Genomic DNA, 13516 nt, shown 5'->3' with positions numbered 1-13516 from the left:
CAGCAAGGTGTGTGTGGGGGTATATGTATATATGTATGAAAGCTATTTCTGCAAAGAACAAGCTTAATTTCACAGTGAAAACTGTCAAGACTGTTAAGTGCATCCTGTTCATTTTTTTTTCTCACCCCAACAAGTCTTCCTGGTGTAACTCAGCATCATACAAAACAGGTATTTAAATTAACAGGTGATCCTGTCAAAGAATCAGGACTCAGAGAAAGAAGAGAAGTGAGGTAATCCAGGTGTAGGCAGTTTCTTTATATTTACCTTACCTTTCTGGATATAGGACCTGCTTCACACCACCAAAACTCCTGAGTATGTTTTACCTTTTAACTTCACTGGGCTTTGAATGATGTATCAAGCCATCAGGACACCAGTGATGCATTAAAGTCTCTTACCCTCAAACCAAAAGAGATTCACAGCTGAGACAGATGATACTTCAGGTGTTAAAAGTCAAATTCTGCTTGGGACCAAGTGCAAGAGAGCAGTACCTACCAGGCAGCACCTTGGGGTTCCCACAACTGGTAAGAGGAGGGAGGGGAAGGGAAGCAGGAAGGAAGAGGGAGTAGTGAAGAGTTATGTAAGAGGGGGAAGCATAGAGAGTGTAGGATAATGCAGTTTAAAATCCTTCTGTGGATTTTAAACTGCATTATCTGGATCTTCTCAGGAGCTCTGGCATCTGCCTGAGCTGCAAGGTTAGCAATTGCAGTGCCAATTTAAATTTGTACCTAAAAATATAAGAATTATTTCTTTTAATTTTTAGTAAAATGGGTACACTTAACAATCTAGGTGGTCATCAATACATATGTGATTCACTTCCAGCAATGTTAGTGGAACAACACACTGTTCTGCGTGGTGTCTAAAGTTTCAGCTGCTTGTAAACCAGCACTGTGGGAAAACTTCTAGGTCGCTTTAAAAAAATTCTTGTAAAACAGTAGAAAATTCATCATTTAAGACACTTCAGTGGAAGAGAAAACTTCCTCCTGGTTATCAGAAATATTTTGCACTACATCCAAAAGGCAAATAGGATGTCCTCCAGAAATAATGTCTTTTATCCACATCATTCTTGTCAGGAAAGGGTCTGAATATCTGTTTTAATAATTAAGTTTCAGGTTTCAGCTACACTTGTGATAAATACCATTCACAGGAAAAAAATGTTTTTAGAGCATCAAATAGTTTAGTCTTATAAAATAAATTAAGCTTGTGGTGGTTAAACTACCCTTACATAGGAACATTTTATTAGTGTGTGAATATACTATAAGCTTAAGTTATACAGATATTTAGGCCACACGTCTGCAATGAGATAACCACTGGATTGGAACTCTTGCCTGGCAGCATGCTGATCTCCTTCTTCTTCCCATTTCATTTAACTAGAAACTTGAAATTGGATCAGCAACTTTTAAACAGCTGATTTAAAGCCCTGTTCACGAAAGTGACCTTGGTTATTTTTCACGTGAGCATCAGGCTGCCCCTCTGCAGGGCAGTAATTCTGCTGTGATCTCATTCCACTTAGGAAGAGGTATAGAGAATCACTGGCATCTTGAGTACTGCATCTGCACCTCTGCACCCCACTGCAAACCATACATAATACTGACTACTTGAATAAAAACAAGCATAAAAAAGAGACATAAGGACATCATCTCAGCAAAAAAGGGACGTCCAAAACTCTTCCACATCTGCTCAAATTTGAGCATAACTACTGCTTTAGTAAATCCTAAAAAAATACAAACATCTTCTTTAGATTTAGAAAGGCTACTTAAGCTTCATCAGAGCCTATGGAGAACACTGTCTAGGTGTTAATCAATGTTCATTAACACACTTGCATTCTAAAAGCACTTTAGAAATTAAAATATTGCCTGAAAGACTGTGTATGTAGCACATAAGACCGAAAGAAAAAGAACAGTACATTATAAAACTGAATGAGGCCGTACTGATTTTCTTTGCTATTTACTCTACCAGAATATTTCTCACTCATCATCTTAAAACTACTAGTTGTAGTTAAATAAATACCATTCCATACAATGGTGTTTCCTACCCACAATCTTCACTAAAACATATTCCTATTTGTGGCTTATGCATTTAAGCGCTTTTAACTTTTATCCAAAATTACTGATTGATGTTATTGTGTGGTACCACAGCACAGATCTAATTGCTTTCTCAATAACCTCATTGAAATTTGGCTGACAAGATCTGAACAGGTCCCTCTAACTCCTGATTCAAAGCCCACTTAGATCTCGGGACACACATTTATTTTATGTGAGTAGGTTTTGGATCACTTCAAGAGCGACCTGTAAAGTTTCATCCAGGCTTCACTTCTCTACACAATGTCAAGACTTCCACTTTTGGGTTTAAAGTACTGCCCAAATGTCTGACTATAAAACTGATTCAGGCACAACTGTGCATGTGTGTTTGTGTGAAATGCATGTATAATCTACCCACTGTACATAGCAAAACAGGCTGTAGAATAAACACAAACCATTCCCTGCAGGGTTTTGGCAATAGTTTACACTAAGTGACAAATCATTACTGCTTTAGATGTTCATTGAAATATCAGTCATCTTGAACTCTTTTGGTATTTCCTGGGATGCAATGGGCAGCTGCCTAGAAATTTTGTATGTGGTATTTGATGCCAAATCACTGTGTAACATTTTATAAGATTACCTAAATATTTATGAACAGCGATTAAAAGTTATATATGCATATGCACAAACCCCATCTAATTTGTTTAAATAATTTCAGATACTAAAAGACTCAATTCTCATATCAAACATTCCTTCAGCTGACAAACATGAAGCAGTCTGAGTGGTGGGAGATGTTAAAAGGAGCTCCTGTAAGCTGCACTCCAGACAACTCCCACTCATGTCAAATCTATCTTGTCTTCTCAGTAAGGCTCTCCTCCATTATGCTGAATCCAAAGGAAGTGTATTTATTCATTCATTTATTTCAAAGAGGATCAGGATACCAGTCCTAATATGTTTGGGGGATAGTCGAATCATAGATGCAAAGGCTTGCTGCTGCTGCAGAGTAACAAAGAGAAATTCCTCCCAGCTTGAACTGAAACGGACATCAACAACGTAGGCTGCAGGAAGTTGTTATTTCTACTCAAAATTCTAAACAGCTGTTTTCAAGGCAGATTAAAAGATTTTTCAATGTTTGGATTCAACTCAAGAGCTTTATCTAACGCATACTTTGTATTTGAGTATTTGTTGAATTAGAAATTTAATAGAGCAGCTGAGTATTTTAAAATCTTTTGGAAGATGTGAAAAAGGGATGTGAACTCTAGCACACCCTGTAAAACATAAATTTCTTACCAAAAGAATATGTTATTCATGTGCTCTGTACATTAGGTCAATTATTACTCACTTTCTTTGGAGAACCACCAAGTGCCTCCACCCTTTATAACAGAGCACTGTAATCAACTGTAGTAAGAATAGCAGAATTATTTTAATACACACCGGTGGCTCAGGCCTAAGCTCAAGAAGGCTTGAACAGCAAGAGAATAAGAGGGATTTGCCATCATCTTTCCTTTTTAAGAGGGAAAGAAATTAATGTTTCCTTGTACACCTTTGTAAATAATTTCAATTGCACATAAATGGGGAAAAATTTATAAAAAGGAATGCTTTAAATTTGGTCTCAAATTTAAACACTTCTGTTATTTAATGACAAATTCCATAAACAATCTGATACCAAAACTTCTTCCACAGCACGTCTTTCATTTCTGCTAACCCAATTTAACCTCTCATTTTCCTTGCACACAGCAGCTGTACAAAGCACTTTTTTTTGTACTGACATCAGCAAGTGACTGAAGTGCTAATGCTAGATTAAAATGCTTTCTAAAACCACGACTTTTTGTATTGAATTTGGAGCCATGTTTGATACAACTTGTACTGTTGGTTTAATATAGTATCACCTTTCATGAAGCCATATCTTTGTTGGGTTCCTGCTGGGACCTGAGAACTGAAATAGCACAAGGTTTAATGCATGGCACTTCATTTTGTCCAGCCTGTCTCAGGCCAAGAGAAGCAGTTCAAATTATTTAGATAACCATGCAGATTAAATACCCAGCAAGATAGCAAGCTAAGTCATTCATCATTTGCCATTCCTAGCCTGTGCTTGTGTCTAGCAATGTTTTCACTAGAAAAGCCATTCAGATGAATGGAATGCACATCTCTACTGGGTCTCCCCTGCCCAAGCAGCAGTCTAAATGTCTCAACCTGCCACCAATGCTCTTTTCCCAAGATACGTGAAAACTGTCTGGCTAGATCCTCTCCGTCATGATCTTATTGCCTATCTTCCGTTCTCATCTGTTTATCTTGCTTTTGCTTTATGAGCCCCTACAACTACCAAATTTCAGTGTATTAAAGCATTACCCTCTCCTTACTTCATTCCTCAAAACATTCACAAATCACCCTCTTACTACTCTAACTTCTCAACTCAATAATCAAGTAGCTGGAATTAGTTCACACCATGTGGTATAATTCAATTCCAGACATAATATCTGCATCATTAAGCTATAACTTATCCTAAAGGTTATTGGAACTGAAGTAACTTAACGTCAAATTTCCTTTCACAGAGGTGGATCACTCACCTCTTTTTTCACTGCAGATCTTTTGGCCTTTGAAACCTGTGGCTTGGAAGTAATTTTTGACACCGTGGTTTCTTCTGAAGCCTGTATTAATCCAACTGTAAAGCTGCCATACTTGCATTTTACACATCTCTCCAAGTTACCACCCATACTGTCCCACCAGGACATAGAGATTCTCACAAAGGCTTTCATCATATCCCAGCAGGACAATTATGCTTCACTGCTTGCTGGTTTTACTATTACTTCTTATAAACATCTCAAGTCCAAGTAGTGTTTTGTCACTGTACTGCTCAACTGAGCTAAGACATCTGGACAATCCAGCCAAGACACCAGTCCAATGGCCCTTGAGGAAACAGTTCAAGGTGTGTCTCACTTTAAGAGCCACCTTAATTGCACTTTGAAGAAAGTGCACAGCATATGTTTACCACCTTTTTCTTGCTGTAGTTCTCAGAAACATAAGCAAACAGGAGCTGTTGAGGTCCTAAAATCTCCCATCACTAAGAGACCCAGCTGCTTCCTAAATCAGGCGAAATTGTCAAGTATCTAATAGGTCTCCCCATCTTTTTGTATTAAATGACAAGCAGGTAACTACAATTAGTGTGAAGTGCAAACAGGAAAACTCCCCTGACAGTATGTCTGTAGTTATTAGTATTACTCAAATTTAAAACCATTCCTTATTTCACACCCCAAGAGCAACTTTAATTTTGTCAGCTTATTCTTTATTTTTTAACTAACTGTTCCATTTTTAAAATTTTATTAGGCAAGTACATTAGAAATCATCAGTATAACATGTGCTTTCATTTCACAGCACTCAATCAATCACTGCCACAGGACAAACACTCTTTGGATAACAGAACACATGAATAAGAAAAGAATGCAGATCTGGAATTATGAACACTTTGACAATGTTAGCACTGGATCTTCATTAAATAGCTAATAGATCTGAATAGTACAGCTGGAGGTGTTACAAATCACAGACTAACACATATTTTAGCACATTTTCCAGAGAGTGACTGGACACAGTCCTGGGCAATCTGCTCCAATTGACCCTGCTTGAGTAGCAGAGCTGGACTAAGTGATCTTAAGAGATTCCTTCTACCAATTCTGTAAGCTGAAATAGAGTCAGGAGTTACCCTCTCATCCTGTAATTCCCACATTTCCATGTTTAAAAGAATTTAAATGCATTTTTGATAGGTGTGAGTTACCCCACTAACCAGCAGATATACATTTTGGTGAGCTGTCTGGTTTTGCTGGAGATAAACTGATTTTCCAAACCTTGTTGAAAATTCAGCTATCAATAGATTCAATGGAGCAATTTTAAGTAATGGGACCGAGCTAAAAGGACTTAGTGCAAAAAACTAAGGGTTTGATCCTGAGACCAGAGGGCATTATGAAGTCCCTGTATATAAAGAAATAAGGAAAATTTTAAGTCTAGTAAAATACCACTGAACTTATGACCACTGCTGCAATGCCAGCAAGGACACCTCTGGCTTTGTCCCATGCTGTGTGCAGTGGTGCAGGATGAAAGCATCCTCAAGGAGTCAACAACTGTGTGCATACAGGTTTCTCCTCAGCTCCTGCTTCCCTATGACTGTCAGCACCTCTGTGTCAGAAGAAATAGCCCTAGAGGGTCACAGAGGACCATTCATTACAAGGAGTAAAGAGCAAATGGGGACAGTACTGAACACCTGGCAATCACTGGGTAAACTTTGCAATAAACATAAACATTGAGGACAGGATCATTATAAAACTTGACCAAGATCACTTGGTAAGTCAGGCTTACTTGAGTTAAATGCTTTTTATAAATTGAATCACACACTAAATTAAACATTCAGGGACAAGTAAAACATTGCAGAGACCACTCTCTCAGAATGGGAGACCTATAATCTGAATTACACCACCAATGTAGAAAGGAAGGTTATGGCACAACAGTCTGATTCCATGAACCTACCTGTGCTAGCTTAGCTCAGGTAAGGCCTGCAACAGATACAAAGTAAATGTGTAAGATCACAGTCAAAACTCAGGTCCTTAAAAGGGTTCACATCTCTTAAAAAATAAACCCACGTGTATATGTGTGTAAACACACATGCATTTTTAATAAATTTCATGCTTTTTAAAAATTACTTATCCCTAGCCTTTGCACGCCTTCCTCCATGGAAGGGAAAGACTGAATCTTGATTTCTTTATGTAGCAAAATTCCACCTTTTTCCAAAAGAAGTTTCTTCTGGATAAAGAGTGCAAAGCCAGGCTCTGTTTTACAGCATAGCAGAATTTGGAGAGTGATATTTCTCTCAGGGCTCCTTCCTTTTCAGACCTTATTTAGGCCTCTTTTCTTTTCCTACAGCATTTCTCTAAAGTGCCAAACTGTACAAACTACCAAAAAAAAAATACAAAAACTACTCAGTCATTATTCATGAATCTCTCAAGGGCAACTGGAAGTGAGAATGTGCCTGTCCTTACAGCTGCTCTTAGGTAGTTGTTTCCCACAATTTTTTTTGCAGCTTTCATGCTGATACAGGTTAGATTTCTTTCTAATCTAACTGTTTACTTTAGAAAAGTTTTATTTTCACAGAGATTTCAACAGCTCTGTTACAAATATGCAGCAAGAAAACTTACATGTGTCAAAACAGTTACACTGACCATTTTGAGCACCTCTGTTTAAGATGCATTTTCATTAGCATTTTGCAGCTGACCTACATAAAAGAATTGTTTTACTTGGAAATGCCTTCATCAGTTTATCCTTTCATTAGGTTAGATCTACTTCTTAAAAGAGGTTTCTTTTCTTTGTTAGTACTGACTATCAATAAAGTTTTAGATCACTTGTAAAAACAAAGAAAAAAAAAGTAAGTCACAAACTCAACCCCGGCATCATGCATACACACTGATACTTGTTTCTGTAGCAACTCTGAAAAAATTCTCAGCTTACCAGCCCAATGAAAAAAAAGCTATGAATGGGTGATTCACAAGGAAAACATTTGTTTTCACTGAACTAATGAGAGGATTTCAGGTAGCGGTGCTTTCTTATATCAAAATATGTTGTAGCCCAGAGAAGAAGGAGTAATTTTCTCCATGAACAGCTAAATGTGCATTGTTAGCTAAGCTTTCAGCTGCATTTATTCATTTCCTATATTATGTTCAACTCTGGGAATCACCATTTCAAAGGCACCTTTTCTTTGGAAAGTCCCATTAGAAATCAGTTGTGTGCAGCTATTTTATTTTTTACAAGTTTTGGCTGAAATTAGAAAAATGGGCCTGGTACAATGGTACTAAGAGGGGAAGACCAATCCTAAGACACATATTCTGAAGGCCTCAGATGTAACACCATGCTGCAATGACAACCAATATTATTAAAAGCTGATTTAATCTTTCAGCACACACACACAAAAAAATGACTTGTGATACAACATGAGAGGGATTCCTTCCAATTCTACTTGGAACACTCCAAAGCACAGATCTGGCAATGCAGGCTATTCAGGGAAGTTACAGGTTTCAATTGTCTGCATTGTGGAGAAGTTGTATCTGTATAAGCTGCATGTAACATCCCGTAATCAAACACAGGCATCTCTCCGTGTAGGTCACTTCCACAAAGCCTCTCCTCCACAGGCCTCCACTCTTCATTTCTCAAGACACTACAAGGCAGATGGCAAGAACCACACGCGGGCAAAGCCACTACAAGGTCCAGCCCAGCTACAGTGAGAGCTGAACCCAATTTCTTGCACATCAAACAGGAGCCAGAGGCTGCCAGCAAAGCTGGAGGTAGGAGTCAGGTTCAACAACAAAACTGTTTGCAGTACCAGAAGAATGATCTAGTGACTCTCCTGTGAGTCTTTTTGATATCCTACATACAAGAACCAAATCTTACAGGTTAGAACAATGCAGCTATTTCATTCAAATGTTTTTACGATAATTTATACCAAATATAGACTCCACAATTTGTGATTAAATTTGTATGCATTTCCACTGCTACAACTGAAATCAAAACAAAGCAAAGTCCAAACAATCCTTTACTGCACACTGCAAGGTCAGTGTCCTTAGCAGCCAATCAAGAAGGCATGGAAATATAAAAAGGTCTGCCAAATAGCTGAATGAAAACTTTAGATTTGTTTGACTGAAAGCAAAACTCAATTTGGAACAAAATGTAAATGTTCAGCTTCATGTACAAAAGTTGGAGCCCTCACATCTCACGAGAGACCTAAGCCATATGTACTTAATCATTTATAGATCTTGATTAAGCTTATAAGCATATATCTGAAGAAACATTTTAAAATTTGCTATGTGATATTTTAAGACACACGAAGCATAAAGCAAGTAACACAGGACTGGTTATGGTGTGTACATGCAAAGACCAGAAAAATGGATAAAAGTCTTCCTATACACAAGATCCTAAAAATGCTTTTTGGCATCAAATCAAATCAATCAAACAGACTGAGCTGAGTTCTGATGCAGAGATCTATTGATATATTGTTATTGATATATTGTTAAGCATTAAAAACCACCTATATCACACACAATCATTCTGTAGACGCTGACTTCTTCACCATAAAACTGCAGCTTCAATTTTAAAAATTAAAAAATTCATCCAGTTATCTCAATCTCTTTTATAGAAAAGATAATCCAAAGGAATTTTGATTCGAAAACTGAAAGACATCAAGGGTGACAGCATATACTGAAATTAATTTAAAGTCAGTAAAACATCACTCTGTGCCTAAATATATTGATCTTCAGTCTGAAGACATTTTTCATAACTTTTCAGGGGGAACAATGTGTGCAAAAGTCCTTATTGGCCTTCAAGTTTAGCCATCCTTCAGTTTGCTGCTATAACATTGTACATGTTACAGGGCTGCAGAAACTACATGTCTATGTCAACAGATGTGTTTCTTGGACGAAAGCAACAGAAATCAAGTTTATTCAAATGTTTGCCAGCTACCATATGCTGCAATACTACTTTAAATGCAACATAAGGCTTTGGGAACATACTTTTACTGCTATCTACACTTTGTTATTTACTTTCCATTTAGACTAAATACCAGAGACGGGGCACACTAAGGGGTGCAGTGTCCTCTTTGTAAAAACATTCTACCCGTTGTAGTATTTAGAAAGAAAAAAAAATATACAGAGCCCTACATTACTCTTGACCACTTTCAGCGGCTGCACTTTCATAGGGAGGCTCTGGGAAAGATATTTTTACATATGGCATTAATTCTGGGAACTTTTAATAATGGCCAAATATAATTAAAAATTATGCAAAAATTCCTGCCATGAAGAGAGCAGTACAGAAACGACTCTGTTTGAAGAAAAAGCAATCGTTTGCTCATATTCTGAGTCCATAAAAAAACAAAACACACGTGGTACGTTCTTAATATTTGAACTGCACCAGGCCCAATTCTGCTCCTATGTGAAGCGAGTGGCAAAACTCCAGAATGCAGCAGGATTGAGCCCCTGATGTTGTCACAAGCATTCAAATAAACAAACAGGGCTGTAACACATTCTAAGCTTCCACTGTGTTCCTCCAAATGAAACCAGAGAGAAAAAGAAAAGCACATTTCATTACATTTCTGCAATACAAGGATAACAACAATGTACAACCTTCATTTATGTAGAACTCACCCTCTTGAAGTATTATCACTCAAATGTCTAAAGAGAAACAGTTTCAAAGAGTCAAGAAAGCCTTTGTGCACAAATTTGTAGACAGCTCTACCAAATCTGATAGGGTTCTTTGATCTTCCTGAGCTCCTAACATTGATTTTTCCTCTGGACTTTCATAAAGTGCAGGATACAGGGACGTTTTCATATGACCCAAACGTGGGCATCTCCCACAGCTAGCTAAATCCCTTGGGCTCTTCTACAGACAATAGAAAGAGCTGTTGATGCTCTGAATCATCCTCAGGGGAACATAAGCTAAGTTTCTGCTCTCGGTCTCTTCAGCAACACTAAAACTGCAGAATCTGCAACTCACTCAAGTTATTCAGCATTAACAGTAAAACAGCTTAAAGATGGCATCCAGTTTTTAAACAGTGGGAAAAATTTTGCTTTGCCCACATCCTCACTTTTTGCTACCTGTGATTTCATTAATAATTTGACTATTGATAAACTAAAAGCTGAGTGCATCTCTCAGATCTTAACTAACTCTGAAAGCTTGGGCCAAAATCCAGCAAGGCCCTTAAGCACTTGCATAATTCTAAGCATACTGACATCATGGGTTTGAATTTAAAGGCATATCAAAGCCCATCACTGACCACTGCCAGAGCACTCAGTACCTTCCCCAAAAGAGTCCATAAAGTTCAATTTTCAACTGAGACAGTATCTGTGAAATATTTTCCTTCCTGGGTTGTATATTTTAAATGTGTCTTAGATGGCTGTGGGAAGCATTCCCGGCTCCGCTCCACTTTTACTGTTGAGTTTATGTCATGTCAACCTTTTTGAACACTATTCCAAAGAAAAGCCAGGTCTGTTGTTTTATGACACAGCTGCATATACTTGACAGTGTGTCCAGGCAGCTTCTCCCACTCTGGAAAGGAGCCAAACACCACACACAACAGCTCAGGAGTTAATGATACCTGTGCACCACTTGCAGCATGATAAAGTTATCAATCCAGCTCTGGTGAAGCCTGTCTCACCAGTGACATAGTGTACACTCCCAGAACATAAAAAGGAATTCCACTGATAAAAGTGAATCTCAAAGTTACTTGTGTTTGTGTTTATAGTGCTTTACACTAAGATTAACACTTCTAAGACATACAAGAAAGTGATTTGTGTGCTGAAAATGTCCAGGGCCAGCTGCTACCCTCTCAAAGAATGACTGAATAAATACATAGAAACACTCATGCCACAGATTTGATGGAGTTTGCTGCACTGTGAAAGCAATGAGTCTTTCACCAGATAAAGCCCTTGACCTACACAGAAGTCTTGCAGATCTTCATTAACAATCACATGGTTGACATTTACTGAGGTAATATATGGAAAAACTACTTAAAACAGTAGGCACAGAACTACAGAACTACATAACTTGTCTCTGCATCTAAGAAACTGGATCTAATTTTGTTCCAACCACCTGCAACATTTTAAGTGTTTTCCCTATTGGATTATTAGAATAACCCCACATGTTTGGTTGCCTCGATATTGTTTTATTCAAGTCAGTTCTAAGTTATGACATATGCAGCAAAGGCTGGAATATTCTTTGGTGTGTGACATATGTGCCACAAACACTCTTTGACTGTTACTGTTAGTTGATGCTTGTAGAGAAAAGCACTGGGTGATACACAGCAGTAAATTACTTCCATAACTGTTAGTTTGTGGGATGGCATAACCTAGAAGTCAAACCACAGCCAAACAGATGGAGAATGTGTATGCCACAAAACTGTATCACTTCACATTACATTTGTATCCAGAAATGGTGTTTTCAAAACAGTCTGCTGCTCCTGCTTCTGCCAGAAATGGTATAGTTTAAGACAATATTTCTCTTGAGTATTTTCCTTTACCCCACCTCCATGCACAGAGATGCTTTGGTTTTGTTGTTTTGTTTCCTCCCCTCTTTCTTTTCTTTCTAATAAACACACGATTTTACTCTACAAGGCACGAATCTTGTCAATTTACTGGCTAACATCCATTCACATGTACATCAGAAGCCCACCAGGGAGTGTCAAATCCACAGAACTTTCCAAAGCTAGATTCAAAATATGGACCTCTTACTTAGCTGACAGCTGTGTAAAATCATATGCAGCCAGACAACTCCCCAGTGACCACACAGGTGCATGTGCTGAACAAGGCAACTTATTCTAAGACCAAGATTAGTTTATACTTGAAAAGTTATCTTCAGAAAAAGTTTTTCTCATGGCATAATGTGGTTCTGAGACCAAAAACCACCACACCCTTTTTAGAGGAGGGGAACATATTAGCTCAGCTAGGTAGAGAGGCTGCAGGAAGTCTGTGAAAGCAGCCAAATTTCAGAGGTTTTCTGGGAAGATATGACAATAATTTGGCCTCAACACAGCAAATGAGCATTAACCAGGCATACTAATGTCTATTTTCTCTTTTACTGATAATTTTTATTGTTTTAATCAATCACATGTTTTATGTAAAAAACTGCCAATGCACAAGGCATGTAAGTTTCAGATTTCCACCTCAAATGTGCTCAATAGAATGTAATTTCAGGACAGCTTGACTTGGCTCAAATGGCTCTGTGCCACCAATTTTTCACTCTGCCCACCACCAGGAAGGAGCCCTGAGGGACAGGACTGAAGCTGTTATCAGGATTCAGGCTAGAAACTTGCCCTGTTGATGTGGAGTCAAACTGATCTCAGATCAGGCAGCACAGAAGTAGCACTGAACAATCTTCTGAACTTATGCTTTACACCTCCTCACCAGACTAAAGGCTCAGAAACTTCACCCATGAAGAACAAGCAGTAATTGCTTGAAATTCCAAGACTTTGCAGTAATATTCTGTGCATTCTCACCTATAAGCATTTATTCTCTTCAGACTTAGGAACTTTAACCTAATTGCCCATTCCTCTTACTCCTCTCCAGCAGTGAGATCCCATGATTCAGAGCTGAGCTACTTTTCAACCCTTGGAAAAAACTCACTATTGGTTTGAGCTACTTTTATAACATCTGAATGGACAACTGGCAAGACTTTACACAGTGCCAACACAGCAAATTTTATCTACTGTAGGGAGTGCAGGAAATAACTGATTCATCCTACCACCAGTTTAAGCTCAGAAAATAAAAAATGTTGGTCCCCTCAGAGGGGGGACCCTCTTGTTGTTCTGTATCACCCACCTATGCTGACCACATGAAAAAGCCAATTATTACTCTTCCAGGTGCAGCACTGACACACTCGTTGACAGAAATTTCATGTGCTAAGCACATCCTCTACATGGAAGCCCAAAATCTGACTATTAACATCTCTTCTGTCACAAGTCCATAGATAAGTTACAC

The 13516-nt window shown here is 38.2% G+C and overlaps 1 protein-coding gene across 5 annotated transcripts in view; it reads right to left on the bottom strand.

The window, feature by feature from the left end:
- FBN1 (fibrillin 1) overlaps positions 1–13516 on the bottom strand; it is a 145924-nt gene that overhangs the window by 107456 nt on the left and 24952 nt on the right. The window lies entirely within an intron of this gene.

Source organism: Cyanistes caeruleus, chromosome 13 (assembly GCF_971803275.1).
Source record: "Cyanistes caeruleus chromosome 13, bCyaCae1.hap1.1, whole genome shotgun sequence".
Classification (NCBI taxonomy): domain Eukaryota; kingdom Metazoa; phylum Chordata; class Aves; order Passeriformes; family Paridae; genus Cyanistes; species Cyanistes caeruleus.
This window is presented reverse-complemented; position numbering and strand designations above follow the sequence as displayed.